The sequence below is a fragment of the Haliotis rubra genome, unplaced genomic scaffold (genome assembly GCF_003918875.1).
Source record: "Haliotis rubra isolate DU_JTF1 unplaced genomic scaffold, ASM391887v1 Scf237, whole genome shotgun sequence".
In the NCBI taxonomy this organism is placed as follows: Eukaryota; Metazoa; Mollusca; class Gastropoda; order Lepetellida; family Haliotidae; genus Haliotis; species Haliotis rubra.
This window is the reverse complement of record NW_025766414.1, coordinates 841,071-861,397: the sequence shown is the minus strand read 5'-3', so window position 1 is coordinate 861,397 and position 20,327 is coordinate 841,071. Positions and strand designations below refer to the sequence as shown.

General features: G+C 38.4%; 1 long non-coding RNA gene across 1 annotated transcript; it reads left to right on the top strand.

Moving 5' to 3' along the window:
* Positions 1–570: 570 nt before the first annotated feature.
* LOC124278448 lies at positions 571–18,881 on the top strand. The gene is made up of 3 exons (XR_006899093.1): positions 571–651; positions 4,541–4,545; positions 18,869–18,881. It is a non-coding gene; the product is annotated as an uncharacterized LOC124278448 (long non-coding RNA).
* Positions 18,882–20,327: the final 1,446 nt, after the last annotated feature.

The window sequence follows — 20,327 nt, the reverse complement described above, 5'->3', positions numbered from 1 at the left end:
TCAAAACGGCAAACAAGAACTCACTTCAGAAATTTACAACACTGTAATATTCATTCTGCCGTTATTATTTGCCGGTTATATCCGTAAGGACAACACTTTCAGTAATTTCTCTACCAAATCAATTCTTACGGAAGGGAGTCTTGTATCTGGCACATGGATTGAATTGTAAACACATTCTTCCGATTTTGGAGTATTCACCAAAGTCTTCACAAAATGTTTTTTTTTCCAGAATGCGTTTCTGTCCATGCTTGCTTAAAGGCGAGGGGAACATTTTCCAAGATCCTTCGGTTACCAAAGTAGGAGATCTGGGGAGTGGTAGTGTGCTTGACATGGAAATTAATGGTAAATGGTATCCACAATTTGGAAAAACGAAAACACTACGTAAGCAGTAACATTTAACCTTTGAAAATTGAGAGTAAGAAAAGGTAACACATTAACACAAATTAGAACGAACTAAAGATCCATTTCAACCAAAAGTAAGGACACATGATCGAGACAAGTTGGCGGAAAAATGAAAAAAATGGCACCTTTTACTTATTAGTTAAGATAACACTACGGCATTCGTGACTGATGTGGTCTCACCTTAGACAAATGAGGTTGTACAAAATTGACTCTGTTCACACAGCAGTGAATGGGTACCCGCTGGGATAAGTTATATTAGACTATTAACCTTCTGTTGCCTCACAGGCAGCATTTGTTAACTGGGGTAATAGTGCCCATTATGCCCGTGTTAAGCGGGATCCAGCGTCATATAAGTTGCCTTATTATTATTACGACTATTAGCTCTATTCTTTATACGATTGGTTATGACTGGGGACACAACGGTGGCGGTTTTGATGACGTTTTGATGAGTGCAATAAATCGCAACTCTGAGTTTGAGTGAGTGAGGGTTCTTATTCCACTTTCAGAAATATTCCAGGAATATCACGGCGCTGAGAAACCAACAATGGTTTCATACGTGTAGGGAATCGAACCCGGACCTGTTTGAACTCATCAGGATATCCTACCGACCAACGGAGCTTTGTTCATGTTTTGAAATATAAAAATCCCCCAAAACGAAAAAAAAATAAGTAGTATTTAAAAGATTTTATTACCGGAAATTACAGCTAAAGAAAGCCGATGTCGATTTCATCACTTAACAATAAACTATAATTTACATTGCATTTCTTGTGATTCAGATGATATTCTACATAAAAGTTATGGTTGGCTTTGAATTACAGTTGTGTGGAAGATAACTGGACCTGAGAAAATACTTCCAGATACACGATGTTCGACACACCCGACTAAACATGATGACGTAATGAGTACTACGTAGGGAACAGACTTTTACTTCGAGACAACCGAAATTCGGCGCATCAAGTTCGGTGTTTGTTTGTATATTTGATTCTTTGTTGTACTATGCCATAGTGTTCCTTCATCGATGGGTTGAAGTGCTGATGTCAGAACCATAGCTGGAGTCCGACAACATGATATACAGCTGGTTTTATAATAAACAATGCTTCATCTGCCTCATTTAAAACATACAATAAAATTGTATGGACTTTTCAGGCACTGATATCTATTACATCCATGCATATTTGCGTCAGGTGCAGCATTCTAACAGGAATAGAAAAAACAACAACCAAGAACATAAAATGCTTACATTTACTTTGTCACCAAATGTCGATAATATCGCTTTATCCACAATACTTGTCTCTTTGGAAGCATCTGGTGAATTCCCCAAGTTCTCACTATTTAGTCGACTGGAACACGCAGATGCAGCAGGTTATCTATTATATATTTTTTCCTTGGCGAATAACCTACCTTGTGTTGACAAGACCATCAATATAGACCCAGATTTAACGACTTCATCGACTTCATTTTAACAAAGTTTTTTTTCAACGTATTAAGTCTTGCCAATATTTAGGATTTCACACTTACTCAGATACCGACTGAACATAGGTGGTTTTGTTTTAAATACTGGTATCGGAAAACAACTGTCGTCGGCAGCAGCAACAGATGTTAATGTGACAGGAGGTGAAGGGTAATACAGATGTGTCTGTGTAACAGATGTAACATAGAGCGTCAGTAATGTACACTGCCCATGGCGGTAACATTACATATACAGATGCACTAAAGTACTCTGTTGACCTTCGCCTCTTTATATATCAGTAGATAAATAAACTGACGTTCAGAAGAAATAAATTAACAGCATTAATTTTGATTCTGCCTTGTCACAAACATTGTGCAAGTGTTTCCAAAACACCAGATATTGTACCCAATTACAACATTGCTCGCGAAATATTTATGGTTTTAATGGATATAGTCCCAACACACCAGGCCCCGATTTCTCGAAACAAACTTAAGTTTTTACTCAAATTTCAAACTGAGTTTGACAATTTGAAACAGCTGAAAATTTAACTCAGCTGCATTTTTAAAATAAAAAAGCCCAAACAACTTAAGTATTCTATTCACCAAACTCCAATTGTCTACTATGTTTGAGTTTAGCGATTTCAGTTAAACAGTGGGAAATGCGTTTTCTCAATTTGAGTAAAAATTTGAACTTAAGTCAAAACTCAGACTTAAGTTTGTTTCGAGAAATCGGGGCCAGGTGTGTACTTTCTTATGAACGTCAGTATATATAGTTTAGTAATTGCTTTGTAGTGTAACTGGGTCATCTGACTAAGACTTGCATTGCTGACCGTCTGATGACCATACATTTCGTTAGATGATTGGCCGAAGCGCTCTACTGCCCATCACCTAGATCACCATGTAACGTCAAACTCATTAATATCACTGACAGGGATTACCCAGTCATATGGTGACAAGTCTGGTTTGAGTGCTGGCCATGGTAAGGGGGTATGTTGTCCTGTTGTAGGTAATCAGTGACAGTTAGAGCCCTGTGTGCTCTTGATTTGTCCTGAAACACACAACAATGTCCATGTCGGCGAGCACCACTTTGTCACGGTGGTATTGCTGCGTAACACGCCCGTGGATAACAAATAAACTTGCTCTACCAATCACTTTGATCTCACCCAACATCATCACTGAGTCACCCCCAAAAATGTGTACTTACTTTTGTTTGTTTGTTGTTCAACGCCACGTTTAGCAATATTCTAGCTATACAGCGGATATCTGCAATAAACAAGACAATCCAGTGATCAGCATCATGAGCATTGGTCTATGCATTTGAGATACGATGACATCTGTTAACCAAGTCGGCGAGCCTGACCACCCAATCCAGTCAGTTGCCTGCTACGACAGTTCAGTTTCAGTTTATTTTCGGAATTAGGCCACCGGCCCATCATACATATACATCGCGAGACCCGCTCTCCAGTCCATATGTAAGTGAACAATGAGCAATGAGCACCAGTACATTGAATGGAACAATACATCAATTGTAATATCTAATCCCCAGCAGCTTTGCACGTTTCTTTAAACCGAGAAATATGTACTTGACAAGCTTATTAATAATAAACGGATAAACCTTAATTTAAACAGAATATGCATTTTCTCTGGCGAGTGAGTTTCACAGATATATCTAGGTAGTATTTCAAATCTTAAGCTATCATAAAAAGAACATTCAAACATAAAGTGATACTCGTTTTCCTGTCTTGGTATGACTCATACAGGACACAACCTTTCTAATGCTGGAATATTTTGTTTTCTACCTTCTTCAATCATTAATCCATGACTGCTACATCTGAACAGACAAAATGCAATTCTATATATGATTTTACCTTTATAAGTGATAGATACAGCTCGAATGACATAGATAATTTTACATTGCGATAAAAGTCTAACTTAGAATATTTATGTAAATTCTCTATCCACATTTAACCATCAGTATCAATGCATCTCTGTTTAAAGTTATTTATAAAGTTAGGATATAACTCTACATTTTGAGCTATCCAAACATATCCAAAGCCGCTTTCATACAACATATTTGTCACCTTAAGAGCCCAGCATTCTATACCCTTTTCTGCTAATTTGAACTGATAGCTGTATCAATGCGTAAGTACAGGATTATGATGCTGACTTAATAATCTAAAAAGATTTTTAATTATCTTTACATACTTATTCACTTTTGATGAATATCTTCCAAGTCCACCCCTAGCTGTAATATTTGAATAAACCTACTAAGGTACAAACACTCTTTACAGAACTTATCATGGACTTGCTCAATATTAGGTGCTGGATGGAAACCCCAGATCTCTGCACCATATGACAACACAGGAAGAACTTTCCCATCAAAGATATGAAGCAAAACATCAAGAGCTAAATTATGAAAATTAGAAATCTTAGATTTTAACAAATATAGTACTTTAATAGCTTGTTGTGAAAGAACCTTTTGGGCTTGATACCAGGATCCAGAACTTGTTAGATGTAGGCCTAGATATCTGTAGGAAGATACAATTTCTAGACTATCATTATTTAGAAAAAACTTTTCATATTTCTTTAATCGTACACCTTTTCTAAATGCAATAACTTTAGTTTTATCAGTGTTGAATTTTAGTTGCCATAGATAACAATAATCCGTTAGTTATTTATCCTTGACAAGCATGGGTTCTTCCAGACTAAATCTAACCCAGATCTTCACGTGTGCGTGACTCAGTGAACATGCCTCATCTTGTTTCACAATTAGGTCTGTATCAAGACTTGGAGTGTCAGTAACGTACCCACAAGACTATGACGAGAGGGACGACCTAAACGTCCAGCAATTTGACTTCAGATCCAGCCTTTGGTGACTACTTTTCATCATTTAGAGAAGAAATCGAAAATACTTTTTCTGTGAAACTTTCAACGAAAGTCATACGACTTCACCATAGTATTTGATCAGGCTCGAATCATCGACCTTCTTAGCTATGTGTTCATAAGATGTTATGTTAGACGTGCGGAAGAAATTTCCAATTTGACTCATCGATGGCCACAATCATGTCCAGGCATTACAATTACAAAATCAGGTGGACATTTGACTTGCCCCTACATTTGTTTATGACTGGTACAACCAGATCGTACAGGATTCGATTACCCCTTCCCGAACATCTGGTATCACTCGTAACGGTTACTTTTACTCATCAACACACTTATGACTCAATTACCGCCATACATTTGTCTAAATCTACATTTTTATGAGATACAAATTTGGATATTCTGATAGTGTTTAATTCAACGAAATCACCAACCACATACCCACATCAACAAAAGCTAAAAGAGACTATCTGGGTCACGTCTATGCATAAATTTCAGAGAGACAAAAACATACCTCAAGGCTGGTTAACCATTGGGATAGTTTCATCTTTCCTCAATGTGGATTAGTTGTTCAGTAGCATCAGCTCTTATTGTTTATGTTTCAAAACGGTTAAAGTAAGCATCTTCTAGCACGCCTACTGGAAACACATGGAACAAGATACGAAGTCACTTCTAAGAACCTGATACTACATACAATAACCTATAAACGTAAATGGAACTATCATTAGGACAAACAGTTGAATATTGAGGGAGAAACATAATAGTGTTCTGTCATTGTCAATTCAAAATACAGCAATTGAAATGACAATTGCTGATTCCATTACTTGGTTATAAGAGTAAAGTTAATGTGAAGTAACACTGATGTTGTAACACTAACCATTAGCAACCCGGGCCTCCTTTCACAAAGCACTAAGGTGACCGTAAGTCACTAAGGTAACATTAGTGCAATGTTAAAGAATGGGAGTTAAGGTTAACCTTAGTTAAGGTTGCTTCGTGAAAGGAGACCTCGATCAACAATAATAACGGCCGTACTCAGGACATATACTGTAGTACTTTTCATTTACATTACAATAATGTCTTCAATGTTAAAAAAGTCTGACATATTTTCACAAATGTTGTTAAAGGTTATTGGCTACATCTATGTTTGAAAATATCATGTTTTTGTATTACTAAAATATCATTGATTAGTTACAATGTGAAAAAATATTTAGAAGAAGGGTATTATGTCACAAGACATTCCGTAGAAGGGTATACCTTTATTAAAAGGACTGTAACTCGTCAAATTAGTATTTACCAACCTTAAAACCATTACAGTAATTGATGGGAGACGTACGGCAGTTCAGAAATGTGTTATCAGAAACTTGTATGTCTGTATGCGCCTACTATGTGACTGATACACAGTGACACCGGCAATCATGTACGTGACACCCGGGTGTAACGGAAGTAACACAGTAGCCTATTACTTAAAACCCCGAGCAAAACTGTCTACACCATACACTCTCGATCTTTAGCCTACATTTTAATTAACGTTTAAGCATCTTATGCTTCGAAGTTCAACCAGTTTCATGTGACATGACTTATAGATTAGATTAAATATATATATGATCGCGCGTGTGTGTGTCTGTCTCTTGAAACTCTTAATGGTGCTGTGTCAGTTACTTTTAGATGTAAGAAACTGACCGTTTTGAATCCCAGAGTAAAGACACTTTGTAAGAGCAGAGACGATAAATGTAAATATCTTATATTTACCCTTGGTGATGTCACCATTTGGTTACTATTCAACTACATACTTCCCAGGTGCGTGATCGACATGATGCCCCACGGTGAGTTATCATAGGAAATATTGGTAAATACCTTACTTTGAAACATGATAAATACTGATTAAAGTGAAAGGTAAATGAATGGATTGCTGGACAGAAGTCCATATCTTGTTATTCCAACATGCACTTCCTCTGGTCGTGCTCAGGACATACTGTTCAATAGCAATACAATTGTAAGTAGTACATGAATTACATTTTACCCAAACTGCAAAAGTATCTTTACACTTTAAAATTGGATGTTACCAAACCATTACATAATGTTTCTGGGCTGAAAACCGTTGGCGAAAAACGCCTTGTTATGACACCTACATCACCATCGACTAACCATTCCATTTTATGTTTCACTTTTAACCACGAGTAAGGGTGTACTTTCTCGTGTTCGACAGGTTGACTACTTCACATACATATGTATGCAAAACGTCAGTTGTATGTTGACATGTTATATTTATAATAAACATGTCTCTGTATATTGCACTCAATTTCAATCATCGTTGCTGTAAACGTGTTGGTTTCGCTGCTTCGATACACCAGTCTATTTCAAACCAGTTATGATTGAAGTGGTCCATTCCCAAGTGGCTTTGAGAGACGTTTTGAAGGTGGGGTCACTCTCGATGTCAATCATTTAATGATTCTGATAAAATGACGGATGTTAAGAGGACAGTATTGCATATTCGTGAACAACGTCTTACAAAGCACGACATCGAGTTGTAAGAGTAGTTCAGTGGAGTGAGATAATTTAACCCAGTTTCACCACCGAGTGCCGATACCACTTTGGCAATTGCACGATCCTGCGACGGTGGAGTGTACCTAGATAACATAACCAGGACTACCAAACCGGTTTGTTTTCCTTGGGGCTAGGAAAGATGACATAGGGCGTGAAGTCGTTTCCAGGAGAGATGAAATAGGGAGTAAAGTCGCTTCCAGGAAAAGTGAAATAGGATGTAAAGTCGCGTCTAGGAGAGATGAAATAGGGTGTAAAGTCGCTTCCAGGAAAAGTAAAATAGGGTGTAAAGCCGCGTCTTGGAGAGATGAAATAGGGTGTAAAGTCGCGTTCAGGAAAGATGAAATAGGGTGTAAAGTCGCTTACAGGAAAAGTGAAATAGAGTGTAAATCGCGTTCAGGAGAATAGGGTGTAAAGTCGCGTTGAGGAAAGAAGAAATAAGGTGGAAAGCTGTGTTGAGGAGAGATGAATAAGGCGTAAAGTTGTGTTGAGGAGAGACGAATAAGGCGTAAAGTAACGTGCATGAGATGAAATAAGGTGTAAAGTTGCGTTCAGGAGAGATGAAATAGGGTATAAAGTCGCTTCCAGGAAAGATAAAATAGGGTGTAAAGACGCGTTGAGGGCAGATGGAATAGGGTGTAAAGTTGCGTTGAGTTGAGATGGAATAGGGTATAATGTCACGTTGAGGGGAGATGGAATAGGGTATAATGTCACGTTGAGGGGAGATGGAATAGGGTGTAAAGTTGCGTTGAGTTGAGATGGAATAGGATATAATGTCACGTTGAGTTGAGATGAAATAGGGTGTAATGTCACGTTGAGGGGAGATGGAATAGGGTGCAAAGTTATGTGAACCTGGCTTAGTCCTATTTCAACAGTGTGTTAGGTATATCACATCCTGACACCTTGGGAGGTGAGTCAGAGATTAAGCATGTCCAAGACGTTTACCGCTTTGGTAACATTCACGATCTCAGGAATGGGCTTAACAACAGCTCGAAACACAACCAGGTCGAATCTGGGATTTGAACAATTCCTTACAAAATAACTTTTCAGTCACATGAGCAATGTATCTGTTAGTAATACTTTGGAGGAATAAGTATGATGATGATGATGATGATGATGATGATGATAAAAAGATTAAAAGCACATAGAAAACCAAACAGAGCTGAGACCATTTCGCCCTCGATTCTATATGATCTCTTTATTATTTACAAAATAACGATATTATCGTATGCACGCTAACAGATAACCTAATTGAGAAACACTCCCAGGAGCATGCACCGTTTTTTTTAACAAGAGACACATTCAGCCCCGTTCGACAATATTCAGGATGCACATATCTTCAGCAATATGTAATATGCAATTGTGTGGTGCCAATGGTACCATATTCCTTACTTGATAAAGGTCAATTCGGCAAAGTAGAATAATTTTCAATATTTTATTCCAGGCAATAAACCACTAGCAATTATTGTCTCCCGAGGCAAGGAACTAAATCCATTTGGTAGATTTATTTTCCCGTATAACCGTCAGTCGTACAAGCCCTCGCCCTCGTGTTCTGTCACAAAGCGACCAAATCAATTTAATGCGGAAGACTCTTAAACGGCCCTTGGAAATGATATTCTTCAGTCTGACAGACCCAGGGCAACCAAATTCCAATATATCGCATCAATGAAAGACTGGAGATGTCTGTTTCTTGTGGATTTGCAATTCAGAGGAAGAAAATATACTGTAAATACACCAAGCCCTTTTTGATTCGCCAAACAGAGGGACAGATATTTGCCTCGTCAGAACATTCCGTCACTTCTGTCCGATTGACGAGGAGAAATAGATCATAGGTCGTACCTTGCTGTAATTTTATTTCCATTTTGGATTATGAGGATTATAGGGGATTATAAAGGGATTATGTTAGTGATACAAGGAAACAGACAAATTATGGATTTTTGGTGATCATGTTCTATGTTAGACAGAAGGGTGGGTGTATTTATCCTGTAAAAGGTAGGCGCTCAATGTCATGAAAATAGCTGGTTTGGTTAGGTTAACAGGCATAACAATTACATCTAAGTATTTATGGTAAATATTAGTTTACACAGACACAATCGATATCACGTGATTGGACTGAAAATGCGGATAATATTTTGCACTGTGACACCATTCATACAATCCGCGGAAAAGACGTAAAGGTCGGCTAAAGTAGGACAAAAAGAAGACATCATTCATTTAGTAAGCTATTTTTCTTTCATTACTAATCATCTAATCTGCTCTCCTTTCACGACCATTATGTCTGGGAAAAAGGTTAGTTTGTCTCGTCACATTTCATCTTACATCTGACATTTAACACTAGTCGGATCTTATCTATGATGCCAATACAGTACAACGTCATTCAGTAACAATGTGTTAATAATAATAGTTTTACGTTATGTAAAGTTACAATTGATGTTCTGGAATGCGTATCGGATTTGTTCTCGAAGTCTTCTTACAATACTGAAAAACACAAACATGTGGACAATCATTACAGTGAAGCTTAATCCATGATTAGAAAACTAAGACACAAAAAGGAATTTAAACAACTGATTTCTCTATGTCGAGTTAGTCCGTCTTTTGAGTGAAATTCTTTTATGACCCCCAAGTAATCGTTGCCAAACCTATTGTTATATCGACACATCGCCTGTCTCGAACAACGATGACTCGACATACCTTCAAAGGGCATGTGAACTTCGAGTCACTGTAATAGACATGCATATAATGCAAAGAGCAGATGTACACGTGCTTACATGTCCAAATGACAGGAGGACTGAAAGTGTTGAAGTACTTTTTTCCTAGCGATGGGGTAGTTTTTGTAAACTCATGTCCGCAACAGGTAGAAAGATAAGTTTAAGATAAGTTTAAAATGTATTTGCTACATTGAAAATCCGGGTTTTCCCAAATGTAAACTACTAGGCAAAAAAAAGTCTGGCAATACAGGGATGAAGTGTTGAGACCTTTGTGGTCCCCTTTATTCGACAACAGCCAAGAGGAGTCATTTTGCAACAGGACAACGCAAGGCCTCACGCCGCCAGAATTGTTCGAGAATACCTACACAACGTTAACGTCAACGTATTGCCTTGACCAGCGCGTTCTCCAGACATGAACGCCATTGAACATCACTGGGATCGTCTTGATCGTCAGTTGAGACAGCGTGAACCACCTCCAGCAAACCGACAGGAACTTTAACAGACTCTCTTGGACTTATGGAACAGGATTCCTGCTGACGTCATCCGCCTTCAATGTTGGCGTGTATGGATGCCAAGGGTGGTCACACTCGCTACTGATGACGTGTCCGCTGACTCCTGTCTCATTATGCGACTCTTTATGCACTTTTTGAATGAACTCTGATTTGTGTACTGTTTAATGTTGGCCCCCTGACTCTTTCTTAATGAATTACGGCAAATACAAGACCAGCATTACAATGAATAATTAATCAAATTATTGAAAAATGATTTCTCTTTCTAAGTATGCATAATAAATCTCACATGCGTCTTTGTTTCTATTTTTTGGTCAAGTGGAGTCGGTGATAACGTTCTTTTGCCCGGTAGTGTAGATGTCCCTTTCAGGAGTCTGCCCTGATACTGCGGGAACGAAGCGGCTTAAAAAACTATACTCACTAAAACCCAATTACCAACGCACGCAAGCACTCACTTTTATAAACCACATAATTTATATTCATTTCAGTTTTATTTAAAATACATTTGGTCAGCATTGCATAATTATTTTGTTGTTTGCTTTTATTTAACATATTGTATATACATGGGTTTTTTAGGTTTGAATGAAATTATCATTTCAGCTTAATATAGAAATCTCAATTCATTTGACATAGATATACAATCACATACCTCCTAAAGCAGCATATGTCAACACATGGAATCGCAATATTCCCAAATGATTCCTCTGTGACATAAACTCTGTATGAGTAGACGGCAAGACGTGCAGCACTTTGCTGATTATTTTTCACAATACTGACGTTAATGTACAAGTACATATAAATCATGTTTAGACGTCACATTTAATAACCTGTCACTTTTGGACATGAGCAATTTAGCAATGTCTTTTGACGACAAATTATTGCACCTTTCCAATAAAAAACCCAACAGATTTCCTGTGTGAACTAGTGTAAATCCTCCCTAAGATAAACTATACAATTCTTATTCGTGCACGACATGACGGATAATGAAGACAGATGAGGAGTAAATGAATACTGTTTTATGCCGTTTTCAGCAGTAGTCTGTTCAACAACGTTAGCTATGTGGGCGACTCGAGATGTCGGCCAGAGCAGCAATCACTCAATTTACTCATGTATCTCGTTGTCATTGTGTTTTAGTTAATTGAATTTGCATGCAGCTATTGTTCTCAAAGTGGAATTGTCAAATAGTTTAAACTCAACAAACTAACTAAAATACTTGAAAACAAATGGTTCTTTCCAATGAGACTGTCACCGTCTGCAGTGGAGAGCGTAGATTTATTGACCATATCGTTTGAGGTGGGTATTTAATGTACGTCAGCCCGGAATATTCGATCACGTCTCATGTCGCATATGAGAGATGGAGTTTGTATAGAGATGAATTAAATTGCGTTTATCTGACGACGGGGAGTATCTGGATTCTGCGTCCCAGGCTATAACCATGTAGGGATTCGAAACCCGATCCCTTGCCTGGGGACTGTAGCCCATGTTTGAAGACAGTAAAAAGACACGATGTGAAGATTATATATCAAACTAAATTCTTCAAATAACATTCTGGATATAGGATATAGGGGCGTGGTGGGCGAGCTGGCTAAGGCGCCAGGCTAGTGATCCAGTGAGCTTGAGGTGTCGGGATCGAGCCCACCTGTGTCCGGGTGTAAAAACCTTGGAGTCAACTTTCTGTGCAGACTCTTTCAGTGTTGTCACAACCCCTAGTGTACAGTACACAACCCTCTGCACTTAAAAGAACCCCCGAATCCGTTGGTATATGACCAAATGGTGGCCACATGAATAAGTGCAAACACCTAGTTGCGGGTACAGCAACGTGCAGTGAACTTGGACAAAGTACTGTGACTATGTGTTCCAGTCCACCCAGCTGTGAATGGGAACCTCGTAAGGATGGGAAAACCGCAATAACTCGTTGCGCCTAGTGGCTTCAAGAGTTGTATTCTCCCCAGGGAGTTGAGTTTGATAATGCGATGTGCCGTTGAGATTGACATCCAATGATCGAGGGAAAAAATACCAGCGCCTTGAGTATGCACTAGTGCGTGGATATGTGCGCGATATAAATATCCAATAATAATATTAATATATGCAATCCCGTCTATTAACACTCTACATAGTGAGGGAGTGAGTTTATTTTACGACACTTTTAGCAATATTCCAGCAATATCATGGCGGGGTACACAAGAAATGGGCTTCACACATTGTACCCATGTGGGGAATCGAACCCTGGTCTTCGGCGTGACGAGCGAACGCTTAAATCACTAGGCTACCCCACCGCCCCACTCATTGAAAGGACTTCGAATACATTTCTTTTCTGTACACATACCAAGTGATGCCGGTTTAAACATCATCCACTGTACAAAGGTTTCATTGTTAAGATCAAGTGTATATATTTTGTTCCGTCACGTTAATATTTTTCGACGTCGTTAATATATCCAGCGCTGTATGCAATTTATGTGAAGGAAATGTGTATTTAGTGCCAAGTCACCTACTGTGAGCTGAATGCAAAGCCTGGCGTGAAATTTAACCATATATTATCCTCCGTGGTGCCATAATCAAGATTGAACAACCTTGGAATGATCAAAATATGACGCCTGCTGAAATTAAAGAGCGCCATTAGCACGTTGTAGCCTGGACCTGAAGCGACATACAACATGACGCTGGCTACAAAGTCGATGGTGCTTCGGTGGATTCAACGTTGCACTCTGCGACAAACACGTTTGTCAATAGATGACGACCGTCCGGAATTACTGGAATGACACCTTCAGCGGGTGACAGCATCCCCTTGTAAGCGTGGATTAGTTTTACGATGCTGTAAACATTATTTCAGCAATATTTCAGCATTTTCAGCAACAGCATTATAGCATTGAAGGGGGTGGGGGTATATTATAATGGACTCCACACACTGAACCTATGTGGACACTTCAAGTTTTAACCCTAGTGTTTGGTGTGACTTGGAACGTTTTCACCTCTAAACAACGCCATATAGAAATCGATGCCAGCCGTTACAACTATTACCAACATCTATGATTAACTGTAAGTGCTGAATAACTAAGACACAAATGCTGTAGAAGTAGTATATGTCCTCCCCATTGAGATAAGATGTACATGTATCTCTCGGTTAGAGAGAATCTGAAAAAGTTTATCTTTTACCCATATCATGCAATTTCAAATGATAAATTACCTTTTCCATTCTAGGCCCTCCACATTGATATGAATTTGCATAGAAAGAGATAAAGGCTAAACATTCACGCTCGTATGGGGCATTTCGAAACATAAAATGTGCTAAAATGTTACTAAGAGGCTATATGAGGAGTTATAATGTCACGTTGATTGTTACAAATATCTTTATTATCACCTATATCTAACCCCTCACCCCTCTACCATGCATTAAGTGAAGCATGCGTCATTTTAAATAAGGTCAAATGATTGTAGTCAAACCCACAACTCTTAGTGAACAATTATGAACAATATACATATATATCCCAGGGAGCGATACTGCCCTTTGGTAACTTATGTTCATTGGACTGTACTAAAATATCTAACTAAATGTTGACACTGAGACTAGGCTAAATTTCAGCCGTCTCTCCAAGTTAAACGTATGTTTAATAATGTTTAATAAAGCATAACGTTCAGTAACATTTAGAATCATAAGCATGTTAACGTAAAGGTTTATTTCGTAATTAACAGTAACCTATTGCCAAGGTTTAATTGGGCTTCATACATTGTATCAATGTTGAGATTCGAACTCAGACAGTTTACATGACGAAAGAACAGTTCAACCACGAAGGTACCAGAACTCCCCTAGCATATTAGGTACGAGATGCAGTGGCATCAACGTGATAGGATCCTTGCATAGGATGACCATGATCTATTGTTATCAATTCATACTACACCAATAAATCCGAAATGACTATTTCAGCTTTATTGGGATCTGGTGGGCGAGCTGTCTAAGGCGCCTGGCTAGTGATCCAGTGAGCTTGAGGTGTTGGGGTCGAGCCCACCTGTGTCCGGGTGTAAAAACCTTGGAGTCAACTTTGTGTGCAGACTCTGTCAGTGTTGTCACAACCCCTAGTGTACAGTACACAACCCTGTGCTCTTAAAAGAACCCACTAATCCGTTGGCATATGACCAGATGGTGGCCACATGATTAAGTGCAAACACCCAGTTGCGGGTACAGCAACGTGCAGTAAACTTGGACAAAGTTCTGTGACTGTGTGTCCCAGTCCACCCAGCTGTGAATGGGAACCTCGTAAGGATGGGAAAACCGCAATAACTCGGTGCGCCTTGTGACAGCAAGAGTTGTATTCTCCCCAGGTAGTTGAGTTTGATAATAAGATATACCGTTGAGATTGACATCCAATGATCGAGGAAAAAACACCAGCGCCTTGTGCATGTACTAGTGGGTACCTCCTAAGGATGGGAAAGCCACAATAACTGGGTTTACCTAGTGGCTGCAAGAGTTGTATGATCCCCAGGGAGTTGAGATTGATAATACGATGTGACGTTGAGACTGACATCCAATGATCGAACGGAAAAAAACCCAGCGCCTTGTGCATGTACTAGTTGCGTGGATATGTGCGCTACATACATATCCTATCCTATCTGTTCTTGTCAAACTCTCTCTCATGTAGGTTTGTACCAGAACAAGGCTATGATATATTATTTGAAACTTTAGTCGAATGTCTCTTTGTAGATGTATAATATCAATTAGAAGATAAACCTGTTCTGTTTTACATTTTGAGCTGTCTCACAGTGCCTGGACCACATTATTTTCCTTTCCGTCCAGCCCTCTGTGCTACAAACCCTAAATTCTAAATTTGTACATGTTATGAATCTCGTATCTTTCTGAGCTCAAATTAAATGCTGTAACTGGCTTCTCTCAAAATTAAATAATCTATCCTAAGAGACTAATGGCTAGTCTATTTTACGTAGTAGATTAAACAGCGTTAACTAAATGTGCTGACACAGAAGCAACTTATCACCCTTCTGCTATTCTGCTATGACTAAAAAGCATGTTTTTAAGGGACTATGTTTCCTGCCCATGTGTTTAGTGCAGTGATGTGGTCAGATGGCGCTTCCGCTCATTAATCACATCAAGATAGGAATTTTATGCAATCAGATTACGTCATCTTTCAATGTGACTGTGGAACAAGCGTTGACAACAGTGATGACTATGATGTACAGGTCTTGGAAAGATGTCGTTAAGTACCAGTTATCATGACAAGTATTCCCACTGTGGATATTGAAAGAAGCCATTGTGTTGAATCGTACATTACCTCCATTCATAACTTGTATTAAGTTTACATAAAATATACATATTCACAGAAACCAGACTGATAGATCCACTGAACTCTATAAAAAATCATGATTTGTAATGCCTAAGAGGGGAGACAGAATATGAGTGGGCGGGTTTACCGCCATTTTGAATGCTCACTTACTCACCGACTCTTCCTTACTCCTCTGGCTGACTGGCCGACTCCCTCCCTCCCTCCCTCACTCACTCACCCAATCTCTCACTCATCCACTCACTCACTCACTCACTCACTCATTTACCCTGTCACTCACTCACAATTAGGAGTTTTCAGTTTTAGATACATTTGGGTTGATTTAATGGCATTTTAAAAGGTAACTTGTTTTTTCCTTAATTTATCTTATTATTGATACTAAATATACTCACATACCATATATCACAATACTGGAGATATATTGTTGAAAAGTATTTGGATATTCCGTCATCATAGAAATAATTATGTGAAGTGTAAGAAGGAAAGGTGAATTGAGTATATATAACACGTACTTGCTTGAACTCAGTTTAAAAACCCCCACTTGCAGCAATAAAACAAATTGTTCATTCCAAACATATCCGAATCCACTTGACGTAAGAGGTGGTTCAACGTATCCCATTAGTTACACCGATGGTGCTTTGCACCAACAGAACTCAGAAGTATTCTTTATCTGGATTCACAATAACGAGTTAACCTTATCCGCTATATTCATCATAGTCAGTGCCCGAACCAGATCCCTGCTTAAAGCTTCAGGAGCGATTGTAATTTTACCTCACACACGTAAAACCATTTCTTTGGTGTCATTTGAATGTCAAATGAGCTCTCCTACATGCAAGTTGTCGAGTCAGCACTATATAATACGCAGAAAGATTTATTTCAAGAACAACGCGAGCATGGTATATTGAAACGCTTAGTCTCTCCAGTCAGGTTCTTGCCGCAATGTCCAAGAACTGCGCATTTAGTTTGATGAATGTGCTCTGTCCTCCCTGGGCGAGAGGCTATTCAGTGGGATCGCTGGTCTATTAAGACAGTCATAACCCGTTGTCCGCTCCTCGTCCGTTGCATATTTATTTATAGCTGATCATCAGGAGTCTATTGTCTTGGAGACGCTGGTGCCAAAGGAGTCATTTTTCGGCTCAGACATCGATGAAATTTGGCATCTCTTAACACTTTGATACTGTGGAGACTCTCGGGCAATAGACTGCAGTGATGAGAGTTTCGTTGTCATTAAAGGTCAATGTTTATGTTCTGTGACTTTTTGTTGGGTGGTGTTTAATGGTTTATGGATATATTGTGACCGAATAGATCATGCAGTATTGTCTTGATATATGGTAGCAGAATATGAGAGTAGCAGAATACGAGAGAAGAGAGTAGAGTTTTAGAGAGAGAGAGAGAGAGAGAGAGAAGACACAGTCATGCAGAGAGAGAAAGAGAGAGAGCTGTTCAATGTAAAATTCAATGTAGTCTTCGAGGTGTTCATTGATAGAAGAAACCCCGCATTGAAAAGAGACTATCTTGATAAGAAAACATTTCTGTCTACATGTAATCTATATTTTTAACTCACTCAATTTCAGTAGAAAACATATTCCAATGTCACTTAAAGGTCCCGTTATTCTATTGCATGTTTTTTTCCCTGCAGGATTACGAATCTAATATCCATCATTGAAAATATGAATAAGCTGGAACAGCTTTAAAAACGTTTTTACATGGAAACACTAAGCCAGAAATATCAACACATGGGCAGTTTGACGTGACATTTTAAGAACACAACGTCATAACTAGAGAATAACCAGTCTCGATTATCTGAGGAAACGGATTCAATTGAACGTAAAAGTCAAAATAGTGGGGAGATGAACAGGACCACTAAAAACCTGTGATTACATGCATTCTCAAAATAGTTTAGCATGCCTCGCCCTATGGGCAGCACCCACCACGCACACAATTTACATTTACAAATTACACAACATTCTGTGATAATACAATAATGTAAGATACAATAATGCAAGTGTATAGATTAAAATATGTTTTTTCTAATCTCAGAATCCCAATAACTGCACTAGCAGCCGAGCTGGAGAGAAGTTTAAGCTGACTTAGGTTGATGATGCTTCAATGAGATATTCCAGTACATCTATCAATGGCTGGAACGGGATCGCGATTTGCCCATTATCTTCTGAATACTTTGCAAAGGTTGCATTGGTGTATGGAAACGACAGTGTAGACAAACATACTTTATGTGTATCCAAGGATGAAATTTGTTTTCCACAAAAAGCTTTTTTTATTCCGGACAAACGACCGTCGCAGATTAGGTAGGGCATACAAGTAGCATGTGGCTTCCCTGATGATAATTCGGCCTGTCATCGCCGCGCTGAATGAACTAATCTGGTCGGATGTACAAATCTTATATATCTCTGAGATAACAAAGTGAGAATGTCTAGACAAGCACATTGGAGTCTGTTGTCCTTCGACGACGATGTACAGTACCTATAAATCCTAACGTGATTCTATTAGATATAGCTCATTTGATGTACATCGTCCCCTTCTACTACCCTTGTAACGAGACTAGCTGTTTCCAATAGGAGTCTGTTTGCTACAAGCTGCTGTAGTTAGGGCCAGAGTACATGTCTATAATGGGAGACTTTCGGGCAAATTAAATATTTGCGTAGCCAGGGTTTTATTAATGGCTCTCGCCATAATTAACGCTAAAGTCATAGTGTGAGCCATAATCCCAGTAATGTCTCTGAATAACGTAGCCTCATGGCTTTATCTCCTTCCGAGCGTCACAGGGTCATTAATTTGCTCCGATGTTAGACATCGAGTATTTATACTTTCGAGTTGAGCTTCTACTTTGTGACTGAGAATTCGTTTATATTTTCTTTTAGTTTGAATGTTTGCATCATTACATTTGAAATTGAATGTTATTCAACCAAGATCGAGTAACAATTCATATCCATGACGATTGGGAATAAAACAAAGAATCCAATGGAATCTTTTCATCCTCGATCTCGACAGACAAGAAAAGTATAATACCACCCCCTGAATCCGGTTACCAGTTCCTGTTAACGGTATGGAAATGGTATGACATTAACTCTAGTCATATGACTGGTTCATGGTATGACATATTAGCTATAGTCATATGAAAGATTCATGGTATGACATTAGCTATAGTCATATGACAGGTTCATGTATGACATGTTAGCTATAGTCATATGCAAGGTTCATGGTATGACATTAGCTATAGTCATATGACATGTTCATGTATGACATATTAGCTATAGTCATATGCAAGGTTCATGGTATGACAGTAGCTATAGTCTTATGACATGTTCATGTATGACATATTAGCTATAGTCATATGCAAGGTTCATGGTATGACATTAGCTATAGTCATATGACAGGTTCATGGTATGACATTAGCTATAGTCATATGACAGGTTCATGGTATGACATTAGCTATAGTCATATGAAAGGTTCATGGTATGACATTAGCTATAGTCATATGACAGGTTCATTGTATAACATTAGCTATAGTCATATGAAAGGTTTATGTATGACATTAGCTATAGTCATATGAAAGGTTCATGGTATGACATTAGCTATAGTCATATGACAGGTCCATGGTATGACATTAGCTATAGTCATATGACAGGTTCATGGTATGACATTAGCTATAGTCATATGACAGGTCCATGGTATGACATTAGCTATAGTCATATGAAAGGTTCATGGTATGACAGTAGCTATAGTCAAATGAAAGGTTCATGGTATGACATATTAGCTATAGTCATATGACAGGTTCATGTATGACATATTAGCTATAGTCATTTGAAAGATTCATGGTATAACATTAGCTGTAGTCATATGACAGGTTCATGGTATGACATTAGCTATAGTCATATGACAGGTTCATGGTATAACATTAGCTATAGTCATATGACAGGTTCATGTATGACATTAGCTATAGTCATATGAAAGGTTCATGGTATGACATTAGCTATAGTCATATGACAGGTTCATGGTATGACATGAGCTATAGTCATATGACAGGTTCATGGTATGACATTAGCTATAGTCATATGACAGGTTCATGGTATGACATTAGCTATAGTCATATTCACAGGTTGACAGGTTCATATGACATTAGCTATAGTCATATGACAGGTTCATGGTATGACATGTTGGTTATAGTCACATGAAAGATTCATGGTATGACATTAGCTATAGTCATATGACAGGTTCATGGTATGACATGTTAGCTATAGTCATATGACAGGTTCATGGTATGACATTAGCTATAGTCATATGAAAGGTTCATATATGACATTAGCTATAGTCATATGAAAGGTCCATGGTATGACATTAGCTATAGTCATATGACAGGTTCATGGTATGACATGAGCTATAGTCATATGACAGGTTCATGGTATGACATTAGCTATAGTCATATGACAGGTTCATGGTATGACATTAGCTATAGTCATATGACAGGTTCATGGTATGACATGTTGGTTATAGTCATATGAAAGATTCATGGTATGACATTAGCTATAGTC